Source organism: Gadus morhua, chromosome 23 (genome assembly GCF_902167405.1).
Source record: "Gadus morhua chromosome 23, gadMor3.0, whole genome shotgun sequence".
NCBI classification, from domain to species: Eukaryota; Metazoa; Chordata; class Actinopteri; order Gadiformes; family Gadidae; genus Gadus; species Gadus morhua.
Genome location: NC_044070.1, coordinates 20,037,636 through 20,048,104, shown reverse-complemented (window position 1 = coordinate 20,048,104; position 10,469 = coordinate 20,037,636). Strand labels below are relative to the sequence as shown.

General features: G+C 44.3%; 1 long non-coding RNA gene across 1 annotated transcript; it reads left to right on the top strand.

Annotated features, from left to right (window-relative positions):
• The first annotated feature begins 8,139 nt into the window (after nucleotides 1-8,139).
• On the top strand, nucleotides 8,140-9,309 carry LOC115537764 (uncharacterized). Its single transcript, XR_003974866.1, has 4 exons — nucleotides 8,140-8,298; nucleotides 8,411-8,527; nucleotides 8,599-8,715; nucleotides 8,887-9,309. It is a non-coding gene; the product is annotated as an uncharacterized LOC115537764 (long non-coding RNA).
• The last annotated feature ends 1,160 nt before the right edge of the window (nucleotides 9,310-10,469 follow it).

The following is a 10,469-nucleotide window of genomic DNA, read 5'->3' as shown; positions in this document are numbered from 1 at the left end:
CAAATGCTATATATATATATATTGCCTAATTATATATATTGACTATATATATATATATAGGATATATATATAATTAGGCTATAATTATATTATTTAGCGTGTAATGAGACAATCTATAGCCAAATTGTCGAAGATGCCCGAGAATATCCGGAAATATCAGCATGGGAAATCGGCGCATCCGATCCCTGAACCTATAAAGAAAGACGTCATCTCAAGCGGGAGAGAACGTTTGCGGTGCTGGTTTGTGTCACGTAAGTACAGGGCTCTCAATTCTCATGCATTCGGCGTGAGACCCACGCAATTCAACCCATGCACACGCTCGAACCTGGTCTCACGAAAATACGTGACACTGTCACGTTATTTAATCTATCGAAACGTGATCAGGGACACGTATTTTCTAAATTTTGTATTTCAATTGGAAGTATTTGTCGTGTGACTAAGCACGTCTTCCAAACTAAGGTTCTGTCCGGGAGCGTTCTCCCTAATGTCCCTTAAGGAGCTCCGTACAGATCATTCATTGTTGAAAATTGTCTGTGATAACTAACAAATGACAGCTTTTGGCCACCCGTTTCTACTTAAAATTGTCTGTGATAACTAACAAATGACAGCTTTTGGCCACCCGTTTCTACTTAAAATTGTCCGTGATAAATAACAATATGACAGCTTTTGGCCACCCGTTTCTACTTCACCTTTGATTCTGAGAAATTGTGACAATACACGGATACATTAAATGCAGGTGCGCTGCTCTGTAGGCAAACCGCAAAGTGAAAAAGGGTAGCTGCTTCATCTGTTCTTTTTAGAATTGTATGTCTTGATGTTTATTTTATCTAGCCATCTATTCTCTTGTTTTTGGCTAGGTGAATGAACGTCCGCGTCGATGCCTCGCAAGTCCAGTGTCACGAGCGGACGTTACCATGACATCTAGAAATCATACCGCATTTAATGGGTTATCATTAATATTGATGTGTAGGGGTTGATTATAACTTTTGAATAATATTGTTTAGACCACGGTCTGGTTGTTTGAAATGTTTACACACATTTCCCGGGGCCCCGAGAACGACATATCCGAGATTTGGAGTTCTAGCACTTAGAGAAAAAAGTTTTCCCAAATGGAGTGTCTTTCGGACAAAGCCCCTCAGAAGTGTTGCCTGCAAGACCTAATGGTTCAGAATGTGGTGGAAAAACAGTTTTTGAGATAGGTCCTACCGCCTTGAAATTTGAATACCTTATTCTAGGGCCTAACTGGGACCCCTGCACCGAAACTTGGCCCGGTCGGACCCCGAGGGTCGGAAGGGGGGGCCTGCCCTCGGGGTCCGACCGGGCCAAGTTTCGGTGCGGGGGCCCCAGTTTTGAGAACAACAGAGCTACGATGTCTGTGGCTGCAGGGGTTTGACTCAGGGCAGAGCAAGCAGGGGCTGGGGGAATAGGAATCCATTCATGGGAGAATCTGGACTCTTTGATTAAGCGATACTTGATTGAGAAACGTTGTCAGTTTGACACAAATCACTACTTTCCTATAGAGTGCGCTCTATAGGAAGGTACTGATTTGTGTCTCTCTGACAACATTGCTCAATCAAGTATCGCTTAATGTTATGAATGCTTGACAATCTTTTTTGCATTGAGGACCTGTAGAACAGAAACCACCACGTAAACCTTCCAGAAAGATCGAAATACAGTACCACAATATTTACAGAATCTCAGTATTTACACAACGGCTTTTCATACCGCATCGTCCCGGCTCATTCCAGACCCTAGAAGAGACTGCGGTGGGCGGGGCAAGGGGGGATGTGAACCAATCACCTTCAGGGAAGCCAGAGATGGTGAGGATGTCACACACACACACACACACACACCAGAAGTGAAGACTAGAATGGAGTTGATTTCTAAAATTGCTGGTTTGGTCATGTGTTGTTTAATTCAAACCACATCGTATAACATTTATAGCGCCTAGAAGGGCTGCAATAGTATCTAGGGCCCCATCCTATTATTCCCCCTAGCCCTAGATTTGAGCCCTAGCCCTAGAAGTTGTGCGTTCCCTCGGAGGGGTAGGGTGATCCAATACTTAGGGGCAAGAGAGAGGGCCTATTTCCCCTTAAAGTACCTTGGCAGCTCGCCAGCTCGGTACCTCACTTACAGCCAAGGCAGTATCACGTATGACCCAGGACACGTTGAGAACTCAGCAAGCGGCTATTTTTCCATGTTTCTCAAACAGTTATACATTATGTTAAATTATTTATCCGTAGACTGGATTTAACTGTACGATCTGAATGTGTAGGTTGTCTTATTTTCGACGCAAGGGTGACATTTTCAAACGTGAATGAAAATAGTAGTAGGCTCCTTCCTGTAGTGTGGACACGTCGGTGCTGCGCGTGACGTAGGGGAGCACGATCACTACGCTAATTTGCATAATATTAATTATAGTGGGGTCACATTTCATAGGGAACGATCTTCACTATCACTTCACTCTTTATTGTGGAGGGAAGTGTTCTCGTTAAGGGGAGAGGAATGGGACAGGGCCTAGTACTCATTTAACGAAGCAAGGATCAACAATATAAAGTCACTAATTAAAATAGTAACAGGTAACTGTTGGAAAAGAGACGAGTAACTTCCATACAAGCACTAGTAGCTCAAATGAGTTTGGCTTCTGGACGCAGTGTTCAAACAGAGATACAGAATAGATGGGAATGAGCGCTGGTGGTGGGGAACAGGACGCTCACTTGAAGAGGCCTCCCATGATCATCATCCCCTCCCCCCTCCCCCTCCTCCCCCTCTTCCTCCTCCACCACCACCTCCACCACCTCCTCCTCCTTCTTCACCTCCTCTTCCCCTCCTCCCTCCTCTATGATATGTAAACGAGCGGTTATGGTGGGAGCAGGACGCTCCCTTGAAGAGGCCTCCCGTGACCATCATCTCGCCCAGGCGGGGCTCCACGGTGGGCCACGGGGCGTCCCAGAGAGGTCAGCTCGTCGTTGCTGTCCACAGCGTCCACTTCTGGTCGACCAACCCCAAGGAAACATCAACAATCCCCACAGTAAGTAAGTAAGTCAAATCCATTTATAAGGCACATTTAAAAACTGTTTTTCATTGGCCAAAGTGCTGTACATGGTGCAACCAAAGGCACATAATAGAACACAGGCCACCGTATATAGGTGGCCTGTTTTCAGACACTGGGTCAAAACCCAATGTATATACACAGTCAATACAAAGACACATTCAGAAACAGCATGACCGGGTTTCTTACTTGCAGGAGTCGATGGCGTACACCGCGTCGTTGAGGGTGATGCTGGTCTCTGCGATGTTGGTGGACAGGACGACCTGCAGGAGGCAGGGAACAACAACAGGAGATGGACCGGCAAGGGTGGATTCCAGGCAGCTGGGCAGGCAGAGGAGCACACGGGGTGGATGGCAGGCAGCTACGGGGTTGGTGATCCTGGGCCGAGGACAACGCAGAGAGTTAAAGGTCCCATGACATGCCACCAGGTGTGGTGTGATTAGCCGTTACAAGCCGTTTTGGAAATCGGCCCCTTATGACATCACAGGTGGGCGTGTCCACCTAGATGTGTGCCGGATAGATCAGTCTACTAGCCTACCCAGTGGACTGTAGCAAACGTTGCTCATCTCTGCGTCAAGTTATTAAAGATATGTGCACCTCTTTATGATTTGTATTTGTTAATAAACCATAAAGTTACAATCCATCTCGATGGATCCAAATTTTTCTGTATCACATGTAGTCGCATGTCAGTTTTCACTCTCTATCCCCTACCTGCTCCTTAATCACATCAGTATTCACTGTCTATCCCCTACCTGCTCCTTAATCACATATATCAGTACTCACTGTCCATCCCCTACCTGCTCCTTAATCACATCAGTATTCACTGTCTATCCTCTACCCAGGGGCGGATCTAGAAAAATATTCATGGGGTGGCAAGAGGGGGACAGGAGATTTTGAGGGGTGGCACACTCTGGCAGAAGTATATACAGTATGCCGATTTAATTAAAGCCATATCAATCAATATTTACTTGGAAAGCCCCCACATTTAGATATTTTGACTCAATAACATTATATTTAATTTATTGTGGGATGAGTAAAGCCTTACATTTAAACATAAAAGGTTTCAGACAAAATGTAATAAATTATTACTGAATAATTACCAAATCAACCTGCCTTACAACAAACACCTGCACTATTACAACCGCAGGGGCATGGGGCTAAAAATATATGCAAAGAGAGTATATGTACTTTAGTTAACAATAAGTTGGTATTGGTCCATGAGATATTCCTATCAGATGTCAATCATCAGTCGTTAGTGTGTGTGTGCCTATGTTAGCGCCATGCTCTCTGGTGGTTCTGTACCGCCCAACTCACTGCCCAAGACAGACAGAGGTGTCCGCACCCTGTGACCAAAGACGAGGTCACTAGGACCAAATCCCGTACTTTCCTGCACAACTGCCCGTGCCGCCAGCAAGAGCCATGGTAAACCCTCTGCCCAATCTCGCATCAACTCAATGCCAGACCCTGACTCCGGCCGGGGCCCAACACAGTCAATGATCAGGTGCTCAAAAGGAGTACCAACAGATTGGGTATGCACCACCACTTGACCGGACGCAGTACCTGCAAGAGGCAACCCGTCTTGGATAAAATAGTCATGCTCCACACCCTGATCATCCACAATCATCGCAAAACACCCTTCCAAGGTGGCGTCCTCTTTCTGAGCCTCAACGACCTTATCCACAGATAATGGTGCTGGTAATTCTGGAACGAACATTTTCGCCAACGTCACAGGAACACCGGATGAATCCTCTACCTGTGCACGAGCCACAGCACGAGTCACCGCGCAGGCAGTGAACACCTCCGAGAACCCCTCAGAACACTTGTCAGACTCAACTGACAGTTCCACTCCTGTAGGCCTACTGACCACAGGCGTTGGCGGAGATTGAAAAGGAAAAACTGAACCATGTCCCAAATTGTTGCCCAAAATCAAATCAATGCCATCCACAGGCAGCACTCTCTTAGAGTCGTGTGTCGCGTGCGACGCGTGCGACGCGTGCGACGCGTGCGACGCGTGCGACGCACGACTCTAAGAGAGTGCTGCCTGTGGATGGCATTGATTTGATTTTGGGCAACAATTTGAGATATTCCTATCAGATGTCAATCATCAGTCTAACTTGAGTGCAAATATCACTTTATTCACCGATTCCAATAATTTACATACAATGCCACCCTCAAAGTGCGGTGGCATAGAATAACTCCCAAAGTAGAGTGTATTACCTGCATGCTTGGAAGAGCCAAATGGGGATTCAGGGGAAGTGCTATCAAAGATTTCCCTCTTTCTTTTTTTATATCTTTAATTTCTAAGTATTTAAGACCTTTTGGGTTTACCTTATTATTTTTTTTGCTCTTGATGTGAAGCTTGTTTTATTATTAATTATTAATGACTTATATTGGTTTATAAAAGTTCAGACAGGTGTGCAACCAAGTAGATTAGAGATGGCCATTTGTAAATAATTTACAGAAGATTACTTGCATTTTGTTGTCCAAGTATCTGTTACTTGGTTCAATGACAATAAAGTTTAATATAATCAAATCGAATGACTGTTGATACAAAAGGAGGCACATGAAGTTAACGGTCAGGAAAACCAGCTGAGTGTAGAAGGGTTTGTGTTTGTCAGCGCGGATTGCAATTCTTATTGCAGCCTGCAGGGTTATGCGAGAAACATACGGAGGGACGCGGTCGTTGAGCTCCGCCGCCCCACATTGCATGACACGTTAAACTCAACTAGAATCGCCACCATCAATTTGATATCAACAGAAAAAAATAGTCGGAAAGCCTACAGAAACTATAGATAGTTAATGTGACAATCACATTATTAAAAATAAACTTGGAGCAATGATTTACTGAGGAACTATTTTTTTGGGAGAATGCTTTTGCAGGGAGTTCGCCGCCCCACCTGCCCATACGGCACGCGCCTGCTATGCAGCTATAAGGCATTCCAATCTTAACTTAAGTCTTTAACTATGATGTTTCTGTAATACACAGCCCTGCTCTTTTCTAATTATTATAATTTCTTCATAGATAGACGGTTGATCAGTATTACCTCAAGAATGTAGTCTCTCTGCCGCGCCGCTTGCTTCGTTCGTTTGGAGGACTCTCGCGCCTTCCTTGTATTCAAAATCAGTGCCGGCGGGAGTCTCGGGGGGGGGGGGGGGGGGGGGGGGGGGGGGGGGGGGGGCAGGCAGGCGGGATGGGGCAATATTTCCTGGTTGCATTCACCTACAGTCTGACTTTTGAAACTCGCTTTTGTAAATGTCTTGTAAAAAAAAAAAAAAAAAAGAGTTTTGCGCTGCCAGCTGGGGTGGCAAGGCTTTTTTTAGGGTGGCAGTTGCCACCCCATGCCACCCCAGTTGATCCGCCCCTGCCTCTACCTGCTCCTTAATCACATATATCAGTACTCACTGTCTATCCCCTACCTTCTCCTTAATCACATATATCAGTACTCACTGTCTATCCCCTACCTGCTCCTTAATCACATATATCAGTACTCACTGTCTATCCCCTACCTGCTCCTTGATCTCATATCAGTATTCACTGTAAGTAGCGTTGAAATAATGCGCATCTGTCTGTTAATCAAGCCACGTGTTGTTACGTATTGCATGTGGAGCCACTAGGGGGCAGTGAATCCACCTCGGTGTAGTTCACCGAAGGAGGAGACACAAAGTGTGTGTGTGTGTGGGCAGGGCCGTAGCACCAAATCCTGGGCCCCTATACTATAGGTACTGATGGACCCCCTGCGCCAGATTGTTGACGGGGGGGGGGAATCCAATCCAACAAGATTAATGATTTAACAAAGAGATAATAGAGGGACTAGCCCGGCCTAATAAAGAAACATAACCCATTAGAAATGATTACATTACATCACTGTATGCTCTCCTTTACTGGTGTTTATAACCTTTAATGCTATTTTCCATTTGGGTCACATTATAATCGTTGTCGTGTTGTTCATGTCTGCTTCTGAATAATGAATGGCAATCAAATTGTGCACTTTTATGTCAACAAGTATGGAAGTATGGTGTTTCTGTGGGTTTTTGTGTGTGCGCGCGTGTGTGTGTGTGTGTGTCTGTGCGTGTGGTCCCTATAAAGTCCACATGAAGACTAAAGACTATATGATCAGGGGTCAATATATATTGAGCTCTCCGTCTGACTCCACATTACTGGGTGGAGTCATGGGACAGCAGCCTATAGGAGGCTAGTCTTAGAGGAGTACAAACAGTGAGGGGAACTGGTCCAACTGGTTGGTTCACAGCATCATTACCTTGTTATGAGTTGGACGGTTTGCTGTGACTCACTTCATTACAGCAGGAAGAAGACTAAGGTACTGTACTCAACTCTGATCCCTGATACATCATAAATGTTATTCACTTATCACTTAATCACTTATTGTCACTTATATATCATCAATAGGATGATTGCTATTTTTATGTAAACATGTACTGCTAAACATTATTATTAAATATGTCAAGTAAATGAACAAATGTTTAAACTGTAGTGTCCGTCACTGTTATGAAGTTAATCGGTCACACTGCTGTTGGCAGAAAGAATTAAACTTTAATTTTCTTGTTAGAAAATGCAGCCGATTCTAAAAATATACAGTTATATATGTATTGTTATGTTGTTAATATTATTATTATGAGTATTATTATGATTACGAGGTGCGGAGAATACATTATACAGTTGTATTTGGTTGTATACAGTTGTATGCATTATACATCTTGGTAAGTGAAGGTGTTTAGAGATCATCTTGTTCTGGTTCTTGTTCTCTGTGGGCCTTTATCACAGCTCTGGTTGTAATGTCATATGACACGAGGAAGTCCATATATGGTGCTGCCTTCAGCATTGTGAACTTGATTTTGATCAGACTCATTTGAAGCCCTTAGAGACCTTCTGAGTGGAATGATGAATAGTTGTTAAAGTTATTAATTAATAGTTATTAAATAGTTATTGGAAACATCTGAACAGCATCTCGACATATTTCCTCTTATTGAGAGTGAGAGGGTCTATGAATCTGCATCTTGGAATGACCACCCTGCCTCTCGACCAAAGTAAAGAGACAACAGCCCCCCAAAAGTAGCTTACATAAAAACAGAGAGAAAACCAAGACTGAATTGCCGTGGAAACAAGATGTAGTTGTGTTTGTGTCCAGGTCTCCCCAGTCTACTATGGATGAGGAGAGAGAGGAGGGGGCTCCTACCTCTTAAACCACTCTGTCTGGGAAACATGGCCGCCAGAGCAAAGCTAAGAGGTAAGAAGAGGATCTCTCTGTCTGTGACTGTTGTCCTTCTCAGAGCTCAGCACTGATATCTCATGACTCCATCATCAGTCTTAGTAAAAGCTGTGTGTGTGTTGTGTTGAAGCCCAGAGCAGCGGGAGAGAGCAGACTCCCCTGGACCCAGCTGTGTCTCCTTGAAGAGTGACCGCTCTATGGATTATCCTTCTAACTTTAGAGATGGAAATCAATCAATTGAGAAGAGGTGAGGATTTATCAGATATTATACAACTATATCTATCAGACATCCTTTAATCCTGGTTCTTGTTTTAATAGAAGAGTCCAGAAGGAGAGAGCGGACTCCCCTGGACCCAGCTGTGTCTCCTTGAAGAGCGACCGGTCTATGGATCGTCCTCCTGGACTTAAAGATGGACGCCCCTCCAGAGAGGAGAGGTAGGAGTTTCCAACAAACTAGTAATTTTACTGACTGATATTTACAATCAGGAAATATTTGTATTACAAAGATACTGTGTGTGTGTGTGTGTGTGTGTGTGTGTGTGTGTGTGTGTGTGTGTGTGTGTGTGTGTGTGTGTGTGTGTGTGTGTGTGCACGCTGTCTCCACAGGCGACCACAGGAGAGGTCAAAGGTTACCAGTGCTCAGTCTGTACAGCAGAATCAAGCAGAGCTGATCAAGGTGTGTAAATGAAACAAGACATTTGACTTCAGCTCTAAACGGGGGCGCAGTAAAGGGAGGGGGGGGGAATTCATCATGATCAAGTTAATATATTTCGAGTGAAAATGTTATTGATTAAAACATAGCAATTTAAACAAACAAGTGGTTCGTTCCTCCATGTTTAGCTAAATGTTCAGTATAGTCTATATATTCCAGAAGGAGAGAGCGGACTCCCCTGGACCCAGCTGTGTCTCCAACTGGTCTATGGATCATCCTCCTAATCTTAAAGATGGACGCCCCTCCAGAGAGGAGAGGTAGGAGTTTCCAACAAACTAGTACCGTAGTTTTACTAACTGATATTCACAATTCAGGAAATATTTTTATAAAAAGATACTGTGTGTGTGTGTGTGTGTGTGTGTGTGTGTGTGTGTGTGTGTGTGTGTGTGTGTGTGTGTGTGTGTGTGTGTGTGTGTGGGTGTGTGTGTGCGCGTTCTCTCCACAGGCAACTCCAGGAGAGGTCAAAGGTTACCAGTGCTCAGTCTGTACAGCAGAATCAAGCAGAGTTGATCAAGGTGTGTAAATGAAAAACTACATTTGACTGCAGCTCTAGACAGGGGTGACCTAAGGGGGGGGGGGGAGTGGTAGTAGTCTATATATTCCACCTCTCTCTCTTTATTGCATGGTTCAGTCTTGCGTGGATCCAGTTTTCAGCACAGAGTCTTCCACTCGGTGCCCTTACAAGCAGAACAGACGGAGAACAGACTGTCAGTAGTTTGACACGTCGTCGTTGAGGTAGAAGTCGGGGTATCAGAAACAGAAACCTGAGAGGGAGGAGCAGGGCCCATAGTTGGTCACCCAGTTTATACAAATAAAGGTTTTTATTTATTCACCTTCCTGTGGTGCACATTATCACGGAGCTACCTAGTGAATCATAGAATCTTATATCAATCAAATAGTTCTTCATCAAACATGAAATTCATGAATATGAATCAATGAATGAGGTAGACAGGTGGATGAACCAGGAAACTGTTTACTGAGGCCTTCACTAATTTTCTTCTACTTATCAACTATACAGCCAGGGAAGGTCTGTGAATACTGACCCCTAGTGGTGAAAAGTAATGGCAGAGTATGAAGTATGAAGTGTCTTTTCTGTCCCATTTTACTGAGGTGTTTAGAGCCAGTGTAACATTACTGGCATCTGACAAGCTTTGGGAACAAATTGACCAAAATGTAAAACACCACTGAATTTCTCAAGAGGAAAGCCTTTTGCCAGCACAGCAACAGCAATGAGAGATGCCACTCATGTACCTCTAACATTCATACATCAATGGTCAATGACAGCAGGCCAAGTATTGGGTAATTAGCAGTACGCTACACTAGAGCTAGTCTATCAATTTATGGGTGGTCAAATGGATTTTCTAGGCTGGTGGGTGGTCTAGGTTGTAGGCCCAATATATTATTTGATAAGGCCCACAATCTCTAGTGGTGCCCTGGCTCTAGATGGGCAATAAAAGCATCTCTTGTGGAGCTTATA